Below are 7,688 nucleotides of genomic sequence, written 5' to 3'. Positions count from 1 at the left end.
TACATTTTTGTTAATATTTGTCCTCTTTTGGGACTTTTAATTCCTTTATTCCTCAAACGGGTGCAACCCATAACAGACCTCCTGTATTAGTTATTTCCTTCCCCAACATTTCTCTTTCTTTTTTCCTTTTCTTCTGTTATTTATCAATTCCACCCCCAAAATCCAATGAATTGAGTTAGGCAGGACACGTATTTGTGTGTGCATAGAAGGAGATTGTGGCAAAGGTCATATATGATACTCCTTTTTTTTTTTTTTTTTTGAGACAGAATCTCACTTTGTTGCCCAGGCTGGAGTGCAGTGGTGTGATCTCGGCTCACTGGAACCTCAGCCTCCCAGGTTCAAGTGATTCTCCTGCCTCAGCCTCCAGAGTAGCTGGGATTACAGGCATGCACCACCACGCCCAGCTAATTTTTGTATTTTTAGTAGAGATGGGGTTTTGCCATGTTGGCCAGGCTGGTCTCAAACTCCTGACCTCAGGTGATCCACCCTTCTCAGCCTCCCAAAGTTCTGGGATTACAGGTGTGAGCCACCGCACCCGGCCATGATATTACTATTAAGCATACAAAACGAGTATGGAGTATACTCTTGTAGTGGATAAAAGGTATACAGACATAGAATACAGATCTCCTGCCCCCAGAGTTTATTATTACCTGGAAGAGGAGAAAATACATTTATAGAAATAATGTGTTGCAAGGAGGAAATTCTATAAAAGTGATACTGATAGAATGACATAGGCCTTCTGAAGAAGAGAATCCTTCCTGCTTGGGAGGTAAGAATAAATTGAGGGTGAACTATTGCATTACGAATTTCTCATCTTGAGATTCTAATTAAGTTTTTAAAAAAAACACACACAACTAGCTCAGGCATGGTGGCTCACACCTGTAATCTCAGCATTTTGGGAAGCTGAGGCAGGAGGATCCCTTGAGCCCAGGAGTTCTGGCTGCAGTGAGCTATGATTGTGCCACTGCACTCCAGCCTGGGCAACAGAGCAACAGGCTGTTAAAACATCCTCTCTGTCACACACACACACAAACACACGCACACACACACACACACACAAACACACTCTACATAGAATGGAAGTTTTCTTCACTGGGGAGATCTTATACCTTACCAAAGGTTTTCAGTTGGGAGAATATTTTTTCAATAAACATAATAAAGTGGTATTAATAAGAAATGCACAGTATATGGAGATTATATATATATATATTTAAGTTTTGTCAAGTTTTAATAAAATGGTTAAGAGTATCTGGTGTGGAAACAAACTCCTGAGTTTTAATTCTAATTCTACCACCTTCTGGCAATGTGACCGAGGGTAGATAACTGTTCAATATCTGCAAAATGCAGATTATTATAGATGTTGTTCTTCAGTTGTGAGCACTAGATGTGATAACAGTGCATTCAAAGCAGACTCGAAGGCCGGACTCAAAGGTGGTGGCTCACTCCTGTAATCCCAGCACTTTGGGAGGCTGAGGCGGGCTGATTGCTTGAACTTGGGAGTTGGAGACCAGCCTGGCTAACATGGCGAAACCACATCTCTACAAAAATACAAAGATTAGCTGAGTGCAGTGGCACGCACCTGTGGTTCCAGCTCTTCAGGAGGCTGAGGTGGGGGGATTGCTTGAGTCTGGGAGACAGAGGTTGCAGTGAGCCAAGATCACACCACTGCAGTCCAGCCTGAGCAACAGAGCGAGTCTAAAAATAACAATAATACAGTTAAATTAAAAAATAAAGAAAAACCCAAAACAGACTCAAAGAGAAATGTTATTTTAGAGTCAATAACAGTAGTAGCAGCAGGAATACAAAGACTTGAATAAAAAGCTAGAAGTTGCCAGATGTTTTGGTCTTCTAACTTATTAGAAAATACATTTGATTGGATAAACATTGGAATAAATAAATACATTTTTTACTAAGTAGATACCTGTTAACTTTCTGCTGAAAATTCATGACAAGCCAATAAAATTCTGCATTGGAAAACAAACAAAAAGCAAACATAAAAGGGCTAACCAAACTCATTTTAAAAACATACATTCAAATTTAGATGATAATGCATAAGAGCCAAACCAGTTTAATTCAAATTGCATAACAATTTCAATAAACATGATGTTTCATGTATATAAAATAAAATACATATTAATTGCCATTAGATGCCATTACTAGCTTACCCCATTATGTATTAAGTACATATAACAAGTGTAAAACTTTTAGAGAAATCTACCCTTTGACTTTCATCTTGGTTCTGTAAGTAACAAGACTGCTATATAAACAGTTGTTTTGAATAAACATAAATACACAACTTTCCCTACTGACATTTTTTCTAGAATTTTTGGCATAGTAAGTCATTATTTTATATCATAGCACAATAAAATAGTTTCTAAATAAGGCCTGAGGTTAATTTTCCCACCTTTGCATAGAAATTACATTCTATACTTGGTCATGCCGTTCTCTGTTGTGGAAGGTGAACTATGCTGTAAAACTAACAGGGTCTAGTTTAGTGAAAACCAGACAGGCTTCCTGGCCCACCTGTGCTGACTGTATAAAAGCATGTCCTAAGCTGAGAGCACAGATTACTCAATGGTTCATTCAGGCATAAGAACTCAGCAGCCACACTAGAGCAATATTTTGACATAGCCTAGAAAAGCACTGCCCTCTGTGGGTAGTTATAGAAGGGTTTGTTAGGACGTGTTGGAGCCAGATACGATGAAATCCCAAAGCTGATAGCCAGCTGAACTGATTGCCTAGTGTGTTTGGTTGGAAGAGACCGGCCACCTGGCCACATTTGCTCATTAGCATCTACAGTGAAATGAGTGCCACTAAGGCCCACATTCAACCCATGGTTGCAAGTGAAAAGAACCAATGCTCTTGGGTGAAACATCTTTGTGTTCTCCAGGATGCTGGTGATGGCCCCTGGCTTGACGGGAAATTCATGATTCCCGGATAATTCAGAACATCTAAGCCACATAAAACTACCAACTACATTGCTTGCAGGTATCGTAAATGACCAGGCAGACTATCCTACCTGTGCCTAGGTGGTCTGCAAAAAATGTAGCCTTCACAGCAGTGTTTGCGAGCCAGCCCACATTCATAGATTTATAGAAGTCTAAGTCCTGGCGAACATAGCTGCTCTGTTTCTGAGTCAAGTACCTCTGTTTAGAATATCATAGCTTCAAACTAGGGTACACCATTCCCTCTGTACTGTCCACACTGTTCGTAAATAAGGGAATTTAAGGTTTGCCAGCAGTATCTTGATTCATTTCAATTCATTTTATTCATTTGTTTAACAAATATTTATTAAGTGCCTACTATGTGCAAAGCACTGTACTAGGTGCTAAAGGTAGAGCAATGAACAAAACACACATACACAAATAACACACACACACACAGAGTTTCAGTGGAGGAGGGAAAAAAATAAACAAGATAAAAAGTAAAGCATATGAAATGTTACCCCATGTGAAGGAGAAAAATAATTAAGTTGGCAAGAGAGATGCTGTGGTTTCAATGTCCCCCCAAATTCATGCGTTGAAACTTAATCCCCATTGTGGTAGTAGTGAGAAGTAGGGCCTTTTGGGAAGTGGTTAACTCATGAATGAATTAGCACCTTAGAAAAGGGCTGGAGGGAGCTAGCTGAGACCCTTTTGCTCTTCCTCTCTTCACCAGGTGAGGGCACAGCATTCATGTCCTGTTGCCCTTCCCCCCTCTGTCATGTGAGGATGTTGTTGCAAGAAGATGCTTTCACTGGAACAGACCCTCAAAGAAGCTGCCAGTGCTTTGATCTTGGACTTGCTCGCCTCCAGAACTGTGAGAAAAAAAAAAAATTCTATTATTTATAAATTACCCAGTCTGTGTTATTTTGCTCTTGCAGTACAAACCAGGCAGACCAACCTACCTGTGCCTAGGTGGTCCGCAAAAAATGTAGCCTTCACAGCAGTGTTCGCAGAGCCAGCCCACATTCATGGATTCATAGAAGTCTAAGTCCTGGCAAACTGACAGAAGAGCTATGGCATTGGGAGAGTGGGAATCTAAATTTTAGATGAGATAGCTAAGGATACCTCAATTAAAATGTGACATTGTAGGCAAAGATTTCATGGCTAAGACTTCAGAAGCATAGACAACAAAAACAAAAATAGATAAATGGGACTCTACTAAGCTAAAAAGTTTCTGTACAGCAAATAAAACAATCAACAGAGTGAAAAGATAACCTGTTGAATGGGAGAAAATGTTTGCAAACTATTCATCCTACAAGGGACTAATATCCAGACTATACAAGGAACTGAAACAACTCAACAGTAAAAAAAAAAAAGCAAGTAATCCCATTAAAAATTGGGCAAAGGACATCAACAGACATTTCTCAAAAGAAGACATACAAACGGTCAACAGGCAAATTTTTTAAAAAAGTGCAACGTTACTAATCATCAGGGAAATGCAAATCAAACCCACAATGACATATCATCTTTCCCCACTTAGAAAGGCTATTTTTTTTAATTAATTAATTTTTTTGAGATGGAGTTTCGCTCTTGTTGCCCAGGTTGGAGTGCAATGGCACAATCTCAGCTCACTGCAACCTCCGCCTCCTGGGTTCAGGTGATTCTCCTGCCTCAGCCTCCCAAGTAGCTGGGATTACCAGCATGTGCCACCACACTCAGCTAATTTTTGTATTTTTGGTAGAGACGGGGTTTCTCCATGTTGGTCAGGCTGGTCTCAAACTCCCAACCTCAGGTGATCCACCTGCCTCAGCCTCCCAAAGTGCTGGGATTACAGGTGTGAGCCACCGCACCTGGCCATAGAATGGCTATTATTAAAAAGACAAAAAAAAACAGATATTGGTGAGGATGCAGAGAAGAGCAAACTCTTACACACTGTTAGTGAAAATGTAAATTAGTACAGCCACTATGGAAAACGGTATGGAGGCTTCTCAAAAAAATAAAAACCTGAACCACTGTAGGACCCGGCAGTCCTACTGCTGGACATTTATCCTAAGGAAAAGAAATTAGTATATCAGAGAGATACCTGCATTCATGTTTATTGCAGCAGTATTCACAAAAGCAAAGATATGGAATCAACTAAGTGATCATTGTCAGGTGAATGGATAAATAAAATGTAATATACACAATGTAATAGTTTTCAACCATAAAAAAATTAAATCATGTCATTTGCCTCCAACATGGCTGGAACTGGAGGTCATTATATTAAGTGAAGTAAGTCAGACACAGAAAGACAAATTTTTCATGTTTTCACCCATATATGGAAGCTAAAAAAGTTGATCTCATGGATGTAGAGGACAGAATGATAGATACCAGAGGCTGGGAAGGTTGTATGAGTTGAGGGGAGGGGACGAAGAGAGGTTGGTCAATGGGTACAGTTGATAGAAGGTGTAAGTTCTAATATTAGATAGCAGAGTAGGATGATAATATTAATAGTTAGCAACAACTTATTGTATATTTCAGAGTAGCTAGAAGAGAGGCTGGGCACAGTGGCTCATGCCTATAATCTCAACACTTTGGAAGGCTGAGGCAGGCAGATCACTTGAGGTCAGGAGTTCAAGACCAGTCTGGCCAACATGGTGAAATCCTGTCTCTACTAAAAAAAAATACAAAATTAGCCAGGCATGGTGGCAGGCACCTGTAATCCCAGCTACTCGGGAGGCTGAAGCAGGAGAAGCACTTAAATCCTGGAGACTGAGGTTGCGGTAAGCTGAGATCGCTGCCACTGCATTCTAGCCTGGGTGACAGAGCGGGACCCCATCTCAAAAAATAAAATGAAACAAAACAAAAAACCTGTAGCTAGAAGAGAAAACTTGAGGTGTTTCTAACACATAGAAATGATAAATACTCAATGTGATGGGTACCCCCAAATACCCTGACTTGATCATAACACATTTGCTGCAACAAAATATCACATGTACCCTGAAAATATGTAAAATATTATGTATAAATTAAAAAAATTTGACTTTGGAGTTGAAACTTGAAGAAGATGAGGAAGCCAGCTGTGTGAATTTCAAGCCAGCCAGCTGTCTTTTCTGGCAGGGAGAATAGTAAGTGCAAAGGCCCTGAGGAGGGTGCATGTCCATTTTGTTCTGAGAACAACAAGCAGGACAGAGGAAGTGGGAAAGAGTGACTGATGGAAAGAATGAGAATGAGGTCAGAGAGGTAATGAAGTGAGGGCAATACAGGGCTTTGTATCAGACCCCATTAGAGCTGCACCTTACATGCTATCAGCCATCCTTTAACTCCAGCTACTACTTAGGCAATTAGCAGCACAGATGTAATCCCACAGCACCTCTTCTGATGGCTATTTATCTCTTGCTCCTTCCCCACTGTGGCATGGAACACTTGCATGAACCCCTTAGCCCTGTGCATGCCAGGAATCCTTATGGGGTATGGGAGCAAATGGATAATTACATCCTTCTTCTATCCTTTGCAGGACCATTCTGAGGGAATACAGAGATAGCTTGTTGAGATTCCTCAGAGGGACCCAGCTCCAATTTTGCCCATTGTGGAGGTCAGCTCAATAACACACACTTGGATTTCCTTTCCTTCCTTCCTTGTTTCACTTTTCAAACAGTCTTAATTTGGGGTATCATTTTTAACCATAAACTACCTGCACCCAGCCCCTATACCAGGCTCTACTTTGGGTGGGGAGGAAACCAGAGCTAAGACAACTAGTAGATCATAGTAAGAACTTCGGCTTTTTTTTCTTTTTTTCTTTTCTTTTCTTCTCTTTTCCTTTCCCCTTCCTTCCTTCCTTCCTTCCTTCCTTCCTTCCTTCCTTCCTTCCTTCCCTTTTGTTTCTTTTCTTTTTGGCAGTGTCTCACTCTGTCACCCAGGCTGGGGTGCAGTGGTGCCATCTGGGCTTACTGCAACCTTCATCTCACGGCTTCAAGAGATTCTCCTGCCTCAGCCTCCCAAGAAGCTGGGATTACAGGAGTGCACCATCACGCCCAGCTCATTTTTGTGTTTTTAGTAGAGGCAGGGTTTCGCCATGTTGGCCAGGCTGGTCTCAAACTCCTGGCCTCAAGTGATTCACCCACCTCGGCCTCCCAAAGTACTGGGATTACGGGTATGAGCCACCATGCCCGGCCAGAACTTCAGCTTTTACTCAAAGTGAGATGGGAGCCATTGGAGAATATTTGAGCAGAGACATAAGGTGATCTGACTTCTACTTGAAAAGGATCACTCACTCTCACCTGCTGGGTTGAGAACAGACTGCCTTAGAAATGGCACAGTCAGGGAGACAAGTTAAGCTACTGCAATAATCCAAGTAAGAGATGATGATGTCCTGGACTAAGATGGTGGCTGTGGAGGTGGTGATCAAAGTTAACTTCTGAATAAATGTTGAAGGTGGAGCCTATGGATTTGCTCATGAATTGGATGTGGGTTAGTACCATAGACAAAATGTGTTCCCTAGTTTCCAATTCATATGCTGCAACCCTAACCCCCCAGTGTGATGGTATAAGGAGGCAGGGCCTTTGAAAAGTAATTACATCATGATAGTGGAGTCTTCATGAATGGGATTAGTGCTTTTACAGAGAACTCTGAAATGGTCAGAGTTCTTTCCTTTTGCCATGTGAGAACACAAGGAGAAGATGGTTGTCTACGAGCCAGAAAGTGGCCCTCACTAGACACAGAATCTGCCAGCACCTCAATCTTGGACTTCCCAACTTTCAGAAGAAGTATTAACAAATGTCTATT

General features: G+C 41.2%; 1 long non-coding RNA gene across 1 annotated transcript; it reads right to left on the bottom strand.

Moving 5' to 3' along the window:
• Window positions 1-3,480: 3,480 nt before the first annotated feature.
• LOC129533667 (uncharacterized) lies at window positions 3,481-7,467 on the bottom strand. The gene is made up of 3 exons (XR_008679977.1): window positions 7,184-7,467; window positions 3,887-3,995; window positions 3,481-3,796 (listed from the first exon to the last, which is right to left on the bottom strand). It is a non-coding gene; the product is annotated as an uncharacterized lncRNA (long non-coding RNA).
• Window positions 7,468-7,688: the final 221 nt, after the last annotated feature.

This window comes from Gorilla gorilla, chromosome 4 (assembly GCF_029281585.2).
Source record: "Gorilla gorilla gorilla isolate KB3781 chromosome 4, NHGRI_mGorGor1-v2.1_pri, whole genome shotgun sequence".
NCBI lineage: Eukaryota > Metazoa > Chordata > Mammalia > Primates > Hominidae > Gorilla > Gorilla gorilla.
Note: the sequence above shows the minus strand (reverse complement) of the source record. Positions and strands in the feature narration are given on the sequence as shown.